At 51.2% G+C, this 13,976-nt stretch overlaps 1 protein-coding gene across 4 annotated transcripts in view; it reads left to right on the forward strand.

Annotated features, from left to right (window-relative positions):
- Nucleotides 1-13,976, forward strand: part of ATRNL1 (attractin like 1) — a 635,347-nt gene that overhangs the window by 372,464 nt on the left and 248,907 nt on the right. The gene's annotated exons all lie outside the window — the stretch shown is intronic.

The raw sequence follows: 13,976 nt of genomic DNA on the forward strand, positions 1-13,976 counted from the left end.
CCCTGATACAATGTTTCAGAATGTTGCTGTGTTTTATCTGTAGTTTGGATTGATGCTACTGTCAATATTTCACATGGGAAAAGTCATAAAGAAAATGCTTACCCCAGTGCGGTATAATGTCATCCATGCTGCTGATTCTGGCAAGTGTTTTATATTTTCCCAGTGATGAATTCACAGCTACACTGCTTAGTTCAGCTGTATAATGTGCTCCATGCTTCTGTATTCCAATAAGTGTTTCTCTCACAGCCACAAAGCTTAGTACTACTATTTAATGTCCTCCAGACTACTAGCACTTTCTCATACGTTTCTTGCATCACTCCAGTGCCGGATTCACTGCTGTACTGCTCAGTGCTGCTGATTTCCAGTAATTGTTTCTCACTTACTGCTGTATTCATTTCTACACTGCTCTGTACTGCTATGCAAGGTTTACCGTGTTGCTGCTTCTAGTAAGTGTTTTATCTTACCCCAGTGTTAAATTCAGAGCTATACTGCTCAGTACCGCTGTGCAATGTCTTCAGTGCTGCTGATTTTCACTGTTTCTCACCCTACTGCTGTATTCACAGCTACCGCACTCAGTACTGCTGTATAATGTCCTCCATGCTGCTGCTTATGAACAAATCCTATATACACAGAACAGCAGGAACCCGTCATGTGTGTGTGCTGTGTATGGACATTGTAGCAGCTTGTCCTCACCCACCAGCTCAGAGACAACTGAGAATTAGGGCTCATACTCATCTGCGTTTAAGACGGACGCGCACAAACCGATAAATAATTGTATTGCACTCTGACTAATGTTATTGAATGATTTTGTGTTCATCTGCAATTTTTTCTCAGCTCGGATCAGACTGAGAAAAAAGTCAAGGCATGATGCGAGTGGCTGCGTATATCGGCCGAGACTCGCCAATGGAAGTCAATGGGTGCGAGAAAAAAAAAATCTCATGGCACACTGACCATGCGTACAGTAAATCCACAGTGTGAACCCATCATTTTCTTAACAAGCTGGAGGAAAGCGGACAGCTAGAGGCTGATGTTTATAGTCTGGGAAGGGGGTAATAAACATGGAGCTTCCTAAGCTATTAATATCAGCTCACAGCTGTCTAACAAGCCTTTACTGGTTATGAAAGAGGGGTCACCCCCCCCCCCCCGAAACCCCCTCACCACCATTATTAATAACCAGCAAAGGCTAGTCAGACTGCTGCAGGCTGATATTAATAGCCTAGGACTAAGGACATCAGCCCTCGGCTGCTCTGGAAATGGTGCATCCATTATATGGACCAAATCTGGCTCTTAGACTCTTTCCACTTGCCACTTCACTTGCCGTGGTGCCGTGGCAAGTGGAGTAATAGTTGTGGGGTTGATGACAGCTTTGTATTATCAGCTGACATCAAGCACAGGGGTTAGTTTCCGGGGGATATCTATGGTAGCTATTATCTCTCTGGCCTCTGTCTCTGTCTTTGGCCTCTGTCTCTCGCTTCGGCCTCTGTCTTTGGCTTCGGCCTCGGTCTCTGTCTTTTGCCTCTGTCCCTGTCTTTGGCCTCTGTCTCTGTCTTTGGCCTCTGTCTCTGGCTTCGGCCTCTGTCCCTGTCTTTTGCCTCTTTCCCTGTCTTTGGCCTCTGTCCCTGTCTTTGGCCTCTGTCTCTGGCTTCGGTCTCTGTCTTTGGCCTCGGTGTCTGTCTTTGGCCTCTGTCCCTGTCTTTGGCCTCTGTCCCTGTCTTTGGCCTCGGTCTCTGTCTTTGGCCTCGGTCTCTGTCTTTGGCCTCGGTCCCTGTCTTTGGCCTCTGTCCCTGTCTTTGGCCTCTGTCCCTGTCTTTGGCCTCTGTCTCTGGCTTCGGCCTCTGTCTCTGGCTTCGGCCTCTGTCTCTGGCTTCGGCCTCTGGCTTTGGCCTCTGTCCCTGTCTTTGGCCTCTGTCACTGTCTTTGGCCTCTGTCCCTGTCTTTGGCCTCTGTCCCTGTCTTTGGGCTCTGGCTTCGGCCTCTGGCTTTGGCCTCTGTCCCTGTCTTTGGCCTCTGTCACTGTCTTTGGCCTCTGTCTCTGGCTTCGGTCTCTGTCTTAAAATGACAGAGAATTACTGTATGTAAAAGCTGATTGTATACGGATGTCCTACACTCACATGATGCTCGTCCAACTGTTCAGGAGCAACATCGGAGCGATTTTATCGACGCTGAGGAGTGTGAGCTCTTGCAGATAAAACCTGCAGTATACAAGTCATATAGTGTCCAGAACCAGTGGTACCGCTCCTGAGCGCAGACAGGCGGTGTACTCTGAAGTCTCTTCTAGCTGAAGCTGTGTAAGGATTCTCTGCAGTTACTGTGAATGGTCAGTAATCTCTGACTCCCCCTGATGATCGTTGTGCTGCGTAGAGTCGCAGCCTTGATGTGAGGCACATGGCGGCGGCCATTGTCGTGGCTGGCAGTGCCGTACAGGAGGTAAATGTGATATAAAGTAGCAGTGCGCCGATCAAGGTCTATGGAGAGCTGGGTGACCGGCGACACAGCATTCGGAGCATTGTGCCGCGGCTCCGGCGTGTAATTCCTGACGTCCATTCTCTATGAAATGGAAAGCAGACGTTTGATCTCTGAGCTGGTAAATATGCCAGATGCGCCTGACAGGTGGATGGGCGCTGCGGGATGTTCTCCAACATGCAGACAAGCTGCCGGGCGCTGCGTACAGTCGCCCCAAGAGGGGACGGGGGAGGGTAACAAGCCACGACCGAGCATCCATGATACTGATAGTGCCACAGTCTGTGCAGCCGCAGCGCCACGTAACCGGTGTCCGGACCGGAATGGCCGGAATTACAGGGCTCCTGTGACAACGAGGAAAATGGACCGCACACAAAATACGACCCCCCAACGTCTGCAAATAGGGGGCGTCATCATTACATCGCACAGTCAATGCTGCGTCCATCATTTACAGCAGAATATTATGTTATTTACCAATCCGGGGTCTTGTAAACGTCAAAAAAGTGTTCATTGGCGATATATCGGGATTGTAACCAGTGTGGTCATCTATAGAGGTTGCATCCAGCTTTCCCAGACCCTGCATGGTCGAGTCTACCCAGTTATACGGGGACCACCCCTAACCTCCCCCTTTCCATACTGTCACATCAGTCTGATGCATTTTACCCTCTTCTGATTTGCCATTCAGGAGTCTGGGAAAGCCGATACCCCCCCCATAATCATTCCCAGCTTTCCCGGATACAGGCAGTGGGGTCTTGTGTTCGCTGGGACTTTGCTGATTGCATCAAGAAATGATTTTTAATCTTAAATCTAAATATTACGATGTGACATTTTGGCTGTGTTTTCCCATCCATAATCCCCCGGCAGCAGAGTAATCTTCGGGGGCGGCCCCCCGCAGCAGTAGAGCGATCCTCGGGGTGGCCCCCGCAGCAGTAGAGCGATCCTCGGGGTGGCCCCCGCAGCAGTAGAGCGATCCTCGGGGTGGCCCCCGCAGCAGTAGAGCGATCCTCGGGGTGGCCCCCGCAGCAGTGGAGCGATCCTCGGGGTGGCCCCCGCAGCAGTAGAGCGATCCTCGGGGTGGCCCCCGCAGCAGTAGAGCGATCCGCGGGGTGGCCCCCCGCAGCAGCAAAGTGCGACCTCTCAACCAATCAGACAGGAGATATTATCGCAGCGATTCCTGGAGATCTCAACCTTCATCCCTAATCTTTAGGCAGATGATTTTGCCGCACTGTCACCATCTCCTCCCTTAATTGTATCCCATTACACCGATGCGCGCCTGCCTAGTGCTCGCTGCTACCTGACCAGCACCTGCCAATGAGGGGAACCTGCCTGGTGCTTGCTGGTACCTGGCCAGCACCTGCCAATGAGGGGAACCTGCCTGGTGCTTGCTGGTACCTGACCAGCACCTGCCAATGGGGGGACCTGCCTAGTGCTCGCTGCTACCTGACCAGCACCTGCCAATGAGGGGAACCTGCCTGGTGCTTGCTGGTACCTGACCAGCACCTGCCAATGGGGGGACCTGCCTAGTGCTCGCTGCTACCTGACCAGCACCTGCCAATGAGGGGGACCTGCCTAGTGCTTGCTGGTACCTGACCAGCACCTGTCAATGGGGGGACCTGCCTGGTGCTTGCTGCTACCTGACCAGCACCTGCCAATGAGGGGGACCTGCCTAGTGCTTGCTGGTACCTGACCTGCACCTGCCAATGAGGGGAACCTGCCTGGTGCTCGCTGCTACCTGACCTGCACCGGCCAATGTTGGGGGGGACCTGCCTGGTGCTCACTGCTACCTGGCCAGCACCTGCCAATGTTGGGGGGGAGCTGCCTGGTGCTCGCTGCTACCTGACCTGCACCTGCCAATGTTGGGGGGGACCTGCCTGGTGCTCGCTGCTACCTGACCTGCACCTGCCAATGAGGGGAACCTGCCTGGTGCTCGCTGCTACCTGACCTGCACCTGCCAATGAGGGGAACCTGCCTGGTGCTCGCTGCTACCTGACCTGCACCTGCCAATGGGGGGACCTGCCTGGTGCTTGCTGCTACCTGACCTGCACCTGCCAATGGGGGGGACCTGCCTAGTGCTCGCTGCTACCTGACCTGCACCTGCCAATGAGGGGAACCTGCCTGGTGCTCGCTGCTACCTGACCTGCACCTGCCAATGGGGGGACCTGCCTGGTGCTCGCTGCTACCTGACCTGCACCTGCCAATGGGGTTACCTGCCTGGTGCTTGCTGGTACCTGACCAGCACCTGCCAATGGGGGGGACCTGCCTGGTGCTCGCTGCTACCTGACCTGCACCTGCCAATGGGGGGACCTGCCTGGTGCTCGCTGCTACCTGACCTGCACCTGCCAATGGGGTTACCTGCCTGGTGCTTGCTGGTACCTGACCAGCACCTGCCAATGGGGGGGACCTGCCTGGTGCTCGCTGCTACCTGACCTGCACCTGCCAATGGGGGGGACCTGCCTGGTGCTCGCTGCTACCTGACCTGCACCTGCCAATGGGGGGGACCTGCCTGGCGCCTGTCAGAGGAGAGGTTCAGGAAGCACAATCCGCTCTCTCAGCAGATGGAGTAGATTTTGTTTCTGCAGACGACCTGGGTACATTTCTATCACCATGGACATTGGGAATGTGATTGACTCCCAGTAAAAGCGCCTCCACGTACACGTATAATTATATCCTTTACTATGGTGCCTTAGAGAAAACAGTCCTGCTGCTGCAGAACCTCTTTTTTAAAGGAGAGTGAGGAGGTGGGTGCTGATCAGATAACAGTGAGCACCATGCAGGTCCCCACCCATTGGCAGGTGGTGGTCAGGCATTCATGACGTAATAAAATGCCAAAACCACAGTGAAGCCTGACACTGATACACAATGCAGTAAGGAAGAGGATCTGCTGTTTTGTGCCCACAGCCCCTATGCAGATCTATGTGTCTCCATGGTTACAGACTGCTACAAACTCTGATCTGCCTGTTCGGACTGCAGGATCAGGCTACACAAGGTCTGTTTGTAGTCTGTAACCATAGAAACACATAAGTCTGCATAGGAGCTGCATACATGATACGAGTGAATATCGTTATTATTTATTTAGTTTTTTTTCTTTTGCTTCTTCATTGATCCCCTGACGTTTCCTCACCGCTCTGCTGGTCGCCATCTTTGCGCTGTGGAGGATTTCTCGCCGTCACCGGTGTCAGACCTCATTTCTGCTGTGAGCAGAGACGACTGACACCGTTTTGCTAATCGCTTTCTTCATAATGAGACTTGTAGCCGCAGAAGGTCCTTAAACACACAAATTACGCAGAAGTGGATGTCGCCACCGCTGCGCCGAGCGCCACGACATTCCCATTAGGAGAGAAGTGTTTGCTTTAGTAAAATTAGCAGATGGATCCAGCGAAGCCTCCGGGAGCAGCTCCATAATGACACATTAATGACTGCAGTGTGCACAGCGGCCAGGGCACTACAACTCCCATCATCCTCCGATCCTAATCCTTCAAGGGGGGAAGAGTTCTACAACTCCTAGTAAAAGTTTTCCCCCTCCCGGAGTTTATCTTACACGCTGCGCCACTTATCGGGGGTTAAAAAACGGAAACTCCAGCGCCCGTCTGATCGGTGGAGTGTTGGGAAAATGATGAGAAAAGGGGCATAAAAGGCGGCGACCTGGGGGTGCAGGAGCCCAGACAGGCGCGTTCTCCAGAGCCGGGCACCGTGCTAGAACCCCAATATTCAGTACACAGCGGCGTCCATTGTTCAGACCCTTCACCGGGAAGGACGGCAGCACCAGATCTCTCTGCCATGGTATCTCCGCCATGGTGTCCGGCTTCGTGCCCTTGGTTTCCACTTCTCTCCTATTTCTAGATCCTCAGTGAATAAGAACCCGTGTTACATCCCTAGTCCTGCTCACAGCTGAGGGTCCGCTACACTTGTGTCCCATCCTCTGTGAGTCTCCGCTCTGATACATTGTAACAAACCATGTGTTCCGCTCACAGAGCATTGTCCAGACTGGCTGCACAGACTTCCATCCAATGACAGCACGCAGAGATGTTCGGAGACTTCTGAGGAAGACGTTGGAGCCGAGATGACGCTTCTCTGATCACGGCCCATGACGAGCGCTCATCGGATACCGCGGCGTCTCGTCCGCATGAAGCCGGGTCGTGTCAGACATTTACGGTCTATGTGCGGCCAAATGGCAGGCGGCATCTCATGGCCTCGCGCTGGCGGTGAGCTCCTGCGCACCTCTCGTGTTGTGGCTTCCTTTATGTCATTAATAATTGACACTGAACCTTCGCCTCGCGCTTTTATCTCCGCGCATTGATGGAAGTCGCCGAGAATTAAAAGTCTCGTGTAGAAAAGAAAAAGCTTTGAAATGCAAAATGAAATTAAAATGACTGCGCGGATATTTGGGGCGGCGTCAGCGCGGCGACGATCGGGAGCTTGATGAATATTTGAGCAGACTATTATTTTAATCAGCTGTGTTTAATTAATACGTACGGCGCCCAGTAAAACGCTGAGACAGTTCCTGAGATTTTTTTTATTTATCTAGTTTGACAGCCAAGAAAGCTAAATTATAATGCGGGGAAATTACCCCGGACTCCGCCACAATCAATTTACACATGTAATTAACCAAAATGAAGCTGCCACAAACACAATTCTCTTGCGCCGTCGCTACTTTATGTTTATTTAAGAACCTTCAGAGCAAACGAAATAACCCGACGACTGCTACTTAACGAGAAGACACTCGGGTGGATTGGAAGCAGACGCTGCCGAGTAATCACATCATGGCGGCAGCTGGAAAATCCACGCAGACGGAGAATCGACCCTAGTGAGAAATCTAGAAAAACGAGAGACCCAGGGCCGTCTGTGCACAGGGGCCACCCGTCACATAGGGGCCACCCGTCACACAGGGGCCACCCGTCACACAGGGGCCACCCGTCACACAGGGGCCACCCGTCACACAGGGGCCACCACACACACAGGGGTCACCACACACACAGGGGTCACCCGTCACACAGGGGCCACCCGTCACACAGGGGTCACACAGGGGCCACCCGTCACACAGGGGCCACCCGTCACATAGAAGCACAGGGGTCACCCGTCACACAGGGGCCACCCGTCACACAGGGGTCACCACACACACAGGGGTCACCCGTCACACAGGGGCCACCCGTCACACAGGGGCCACCCGTCACACAGGGGCCACCACACACACAGGGGTCACCACACACACAGGGGTCACCCGTCACACAGGGGCCACCCGTCACACAGGGGTCACACAGGGGCCACCCGTCACACAGGGGCCACCCGTCACATAGAAGCACAGGGGTCACCCGTCACACAGGGGCCACCCGTCACACAGGGGTCACCACACACACAGGGGTCACCCGTCACACAGGGGCCACCCGTCACACAGGGGTCACACAGGGGCCACCCGTCACACAGGGGCCACCCGTCACACAGGGGCCACCCGTCACACAGGGGCCACCCGTCACATAGAAGCACAGGGGTCACCCGTCACATAGAAGCACAGGGGTCACCCGTCACACAGGGGCCACCCATCACACAGGGTCACCCGTCACACGGGGTCACACGTCACATGGGGTCACACGTCACTCGGGTCACACGGGTCACCCGTCACACAGGGGCCACCCATCATATAGAAGCACAGGGGTCACCCGTCACACAGGGGCCACCCGTCACACGGGGTCACACGTCACACAGGGGTCACACGTCACACAGGGGTCACCCGTCACACAGGGGTCACCCGTCACACAGGGGCCACCCATCACATAGAAGCACAGGGGTCACCCGTCACACAGGGGCCACCCGTCACATAGAAGCACAGGGGTCACCTGTCACACAGGGGTCACCCGTCACACAGGGGTCACCCGTCACACAGGGGTCACCCATCACATAGAAGCACAGGGGTCACCCGTCACACAGGGGCCACCCGTCACATAGAAGCACAGGGGTCACCTGTCACACAGGGGTCACCCGTCACACAGGGGTCACCCATCACATAGAAGCACAGGGGTCACACGGGTCACCCGTCACACAGGGGTCACCACACACACAGGGGCCACCCATCACATAGAAGCACAGGGGTCACCCGTCACACAGGGGTCACCCGTCACACAGGGGCCACCCGTCACATAGAAGCACAGGGGTCACCCGTCCCACAGGGGTCACCCGTCACACAGGGGCCACCCGTCACATAGAAGCACAGGGGTCACCCGTCACACAGGGGTCACCCGTCACACAGGGGCCACCCGTCACATAGAAGCACAGGGGTCACCCGTCACATAGAAGCACAGGGGTCACCCGTCACACAGGGGCCACCCGTCCCACAGGGGTCACCCGTCCCACAGGGGTCACCTGTCACACAGGGGCCACCCGTCACACAGGGGTCACCAGTCAAATAGAAGCACAGGGGTCACCCTTCTCACAGGGGTCACCCGTCACACAGAGGTCACCCGTCACATAGAAGCACAAGGCCAAACTGCTGACCAGCAAAGATTTACTATAGCTAGCCTTCATATATACTGTACACATTGTTAGGCTCACTAGAGCAGGTGGATCCTCAAAGCACAAGGATTACCGGCGACGGTGCAGGAAGAATTTGGGGCACACGGGAAATGGGTAGCAGACGTCCTGGAGACCGGGAACACTTAGCCGAAGCCACAGGCAGACACGTAGCCGGGTCCTGGAATCCACAGGCAGACACGTAGCCGGGTCCTGGAATCCACAGGCAGACACGTAGCCGGGTCCTGGAATCCACAGGCAGACACGTAGCCGGGTCCTGGAATCCACAGGCAGACACGTAGACGGGGTCCTGGAAGCCACAGGCGGACACGTAGCCGGGTCCTGGAAGCCACAGGCGGACACGTAGACGGGGTCCTGGAAGCCACAGGCGGACGCGTAGCCGGGTCCTGGAATCCACAGGCAGACACGTAGCCGGGTCCTGGAAGCCACAGGCGGACACGTAGCCGGGTCCTGGAAGCCACAGGCGGACACGTAGACGGGGTCCTGGAAGCCACAGGCGGACACGTAGACGGGGTCCTGGAAGCCACAGGCGGACACGTAGACGGGGTCCTGGAAGCCACAGGCGGACACGTAGCCGGGTCCTGGAAGCCACAGGCGGACACGTAGACGGGGTCCTGGAAGCCACAGGCGGACACGTAGCCGGGTCCTGGAAGCCACAGGCGGACACGTAGCCGGGTCCTGGAAGCCACAGGCGGACACGTAGCCGGGGTCCTGAAAGCCACAGGCGGACACGTAGCCGGGTCCTGGAAGCCACAGGCAGACACGTAGCCGGGTCCTGGAAGCCACAGGCAGACACATCCTGCACTGTGGCAAGGGTTCATATATACCGTATACACATCCTGCACCGTGGCTAGGCTTCATATATACCATATACACAGCCTGCACCATGGCTAGGTGTCATATATACCATATACACATCCTGCACTGTGGCAAGGGTTCATATATACCGTATACACATCCTGCACCGTGGCTAGGCTTCATATATACCATATATACAGCCTGCACCATGGCTAAGCGTCATATGTACCATATATACAGCCTGCACCATGGCTAGGCGTCATATATACCATATACACATCCTGCACCATGTCTAGGCTTCATATCTACCATATACACATCCTGCACCATGGCTAGGTGTCATATATACCATATACACATCCTGCACCGCGGCTAGGCTTCATATCTACCACATACACATCCTGCACTGCAGCTAGGCGTCATATATACCGTATACACATCCTGCACCATGGCTAGGCTTCATATCTACCACATACACATCCTGCACTGCAGCTAGGCTTCATATATACCATATACACATCCTGCACCATGGCTAGGCGTCATATATACCATATACACATCCTGCACCATGGCTAGGTTTCATATATACCACATACACATCCTGCACTGCAGCTAGGCGTCATATATACCATATACACATCCTGCACCATGGCTAGGTGTCATATATACCATATACACATTATGCACCATGGCTAGGTTTCATATCTACCACATACACATCCTGCACTGCAGCTAGGCTTCATATATACCGTGTACTCGTACTGCACCATGGTTAGGCTTCATATCATAGAATCATAGAATGATAGAGTTGTAAGGGACCTCCAGGATCATCATGTCCAACCCCCGGCTCAAAGCAGGATTCACTAAATCATCCCAGGCAGATGTCTGTCCAGCCTCTGTGTGAAGACTTCCATTGAAGGAGAACTCACCACCTCTTGTGGCCGCCTGTTCCACTCATTGATCACCCTCACTGTCAAAAAGTTTTTTCTAATATCTAATCTGTGCCTCCTCCCATTCAGTTTCCTCCCATTACTTCTAGTCTTTCCTTGTGCAAATGAGAATAAAGATGATCCTCCTACAATGTGACAGCCCTTCAGATATTTGTAGACGGCTATTAAGTCTCCTCTCAGTCTTCTCTTTTGCAGCTAAAGATTCCCAGATCCTGTAACTGTTCCTCATAGGACATGGTTTGCAGACCAGTCACCATTCTGGTCGCCCTTCTCTGAACTTGCTCCAGTTTGGTGATGTCTTTTTTAAAATGTGATGCCCAAAACTGGACCCAGTATTCCAGATGAGGTCTGACCAAAGAGGAGTAGAGGGCAATAATGACTTCACGTGATCTAGACTCTATGCTTCTGTTAATACATCCCAGAATTGTATTTGCCTTTTTTGATGTTGCATCACGCTGTTGACTCATGTTCAGTCTGTGATCTATTAGTACACCCAAGTCTTTTTCACATGTGCTGTTGCTTAGCCCTATTCCTCCCATTCTGTATGTGTTTTTTTTTTTCATTTTATTGCCCAGATGTAGTACTTTGCATTTTCCATGTTAAAAACCATTCTGTTAGTTGCTGCCCACTGCTCCAGTTTATTTATATCTTTTTGAATCCTCTCTCTCTTCTCTAGTATTAGCTATCCCTCCTGTTGTGAATTCTGCTCTTGGGCTCCCTCCGGTGGTTATGAGTGGTAGTGCTGCTGTCTTTGGATCGCAGCATTTATCAGGTGTGTCCACTTGTTGCAATTTGGACTGGGCTATTTAGTCTTGCTTGATTCTTTAGTCAGTGCCAGTTGTCCATTGTTTTTGGAGGATTTACATCCCTACCTGGTCCCTCCTGTTTTGCTGTTCATTTCAACAAAGATAAGTCCTGGCTTTGTTTTTGCTGTCCACATGCTGTGGGCCTTATAGTTCTGTGCATATTCATGTTTTGTCTTGTCCAGCTTGGTCTGTGTAAGGATTTTTTCAGCCAAGCTGTATCTCTGGAGATGCAGATATACCCTCCATGTCTTTAGTCAGATGTCGAGATTTTGTATTTTCTGTGGTGGATATTTTCTAGTGTTTTAATACTGACCGCATAGTACTCTTTTCTATTCTTTCTTTTTAGCTAGAATAGCCTCCTTTGCTAAATCCTGATTTCAGTCTGCGTATGTCATTTCCTTCTCCTCTCACAGTCAATATTTGTGGGGGGTTATCTATCCTTTGGGGATTTTCTCTGAGGCAAGATAGTTTTCCCATTTCTATCTTTAGGGGAAGTTAGTCCTTAGGCTGTGTCGTGGTGTCTAGGGAGTGTTAGGTACATCCCACGGCTACTTCTAGTTGCGGTGCTAAGTTCAGGGTCTGCGGTCAGTACAGGTACCACCTTCTCCAGAGTACGTCTCATGCTGCTCCTAGGCCACCAGTTCATAACACCCTCCTAGCTTTGTGTCATCAGCAAATTTTATTAGTGTACCCTCAATTCCTTCATCTAAATCATTGATAAAAATGTTGAACAATACAGGGCCCAGGACAGAACCTTGTGGTAACCCACTTGAGACATTCTTCCAACCAGATGTGCAGCCATTTACGACCACTCTTTGGGTCCGATCACTAAGCCAGTTATGAATCCACCTAACAGTTGCCTTGTCCATTCCATACTTAGTCATTTTTTAAATAAGGATTGTGTGAGATACTTTGTCACATGCTTTCCTGAAGTCAAGATATACTATATCTACAGCATTTCCCTGATCCACCCAGTCAGTGATCCTGTCATAGAAGGAAATTAAGTTAGTCAGACATGACTTATTAGTTACAAACCTATGCTGACTCTGGTTAATCACTTCAGTCTTATCCAGATACTTACATACATGTTGTTTAATAATTTGTTCAAAGATCTTTCCTGGTATAGACGTCAGACTCACTGGCCTATAATTCCCTGTGTCCACCTTCTTCCCTTTTTTGAAGATAGGAACAACATTTGCTCTTCTCCAGTCTTCTGGGACTTCTCCTGTTTTCCAAAAATTTTCAAAGATTATGGAGAGTGGTTCAAAAATTTCTTCTGCTTTCTCCTTCAGTACTCTGGGGTGTAATTCATCTGGACCTAGAGACTTGAATTCATTTATGTTAGCTAAGTGTATCCTCACTATCTTTCTGTTTATAGATATCTTGGATTCTTCTATTCCTTTAATAGGACAGTGAAGATCAGTTAATGTTACATTTCCTTTCTGAGAGAAAACAGATGCAAAATAGGAATTTAAAAGTTCAGGATCATGGGGTGCATTAAAAGAGGTCTGGATACACATGATGAGAGCATTATACTGCCTCTGTACAAATCCCTAGTTAGACCGCACATGGAGTACTGTGTCCAGTTTTGGGCACCGGTGCTCAGGAAGGATATAATGGAACTAGAGAGAGTACAAAGGAGGGCAACAAAATTAATAAAGGGGATGGGAGATCTACAATACCCAGATAGATTAGCGAAATTAGGATTATTTAGTCTAGAAAAAAGACGACTGAGGGGCGATCTAATAACCATGTATAAGTATATAAGGGGACAATACAAATATCTCGCTGAGGATCTGTTTATACCAAGGAAGGTGACGGGCACAAGGGGGCATTCTTTGCGTCTGGAGGAGAGAAGGTTTTTCCACCAACATAGAAGAGGATTCTTTACTGTTAGGGCAGTGAGAATCTGGAATTGCTTGCCTGAGGAGGTGGTGATGGCGAACTCAGTCGAGGGGTTCAAGAGAGGCCTGGATGTCTTCCTGGAGCAGAACAATATTGTATCATACAATTATTAGGTTCTGTAGAAGGACGTAGATCTGGGTATTTATTATGATGGAATATAGGCTGAACTGGATGGACAAATGTCCTTTTTCGGCCTTACTAACTATGTAACTATGTAACATCCTGTCCTACCATTTCATAATTTTCATCCTGTAAAAATCCTATAGCATCTTTGACTTTCCTTTTACTTTTGACATATCCCCAAAATACAAATATACCATATACACGTCCTGCATCATGTCTAGGCTTCACATAACGTACAGGGCAAAAGTTTGGACACACCTCATTTAAATATTTTTCTGTTTTTTCATGACTATGAAAATTGTACATTCACACTGAAGGCATCAAAACTATGAATTAACACATGTGGAATTATATACTTAACAAAAAAGTGTGAAACAACTGAAATTATGTCTTATATTCTAGGTTCTTCAAA

The sequence above is a fragment of the Ranitomeya imitator genome, chromosome 2, assembly GCF_032444005.1.
Source record: "Ranitomeya imitator isolate aRanImi1 chromosome 2, aRanImi1.pri, whole genome shotgun sequence".
NCBI classification, from domain to species: Eukaryota; Metazoa; Chordata; class Amphibia; order Anura; family Dendrobatidae; genus Ranitomeya; species Ranitomeya imitator.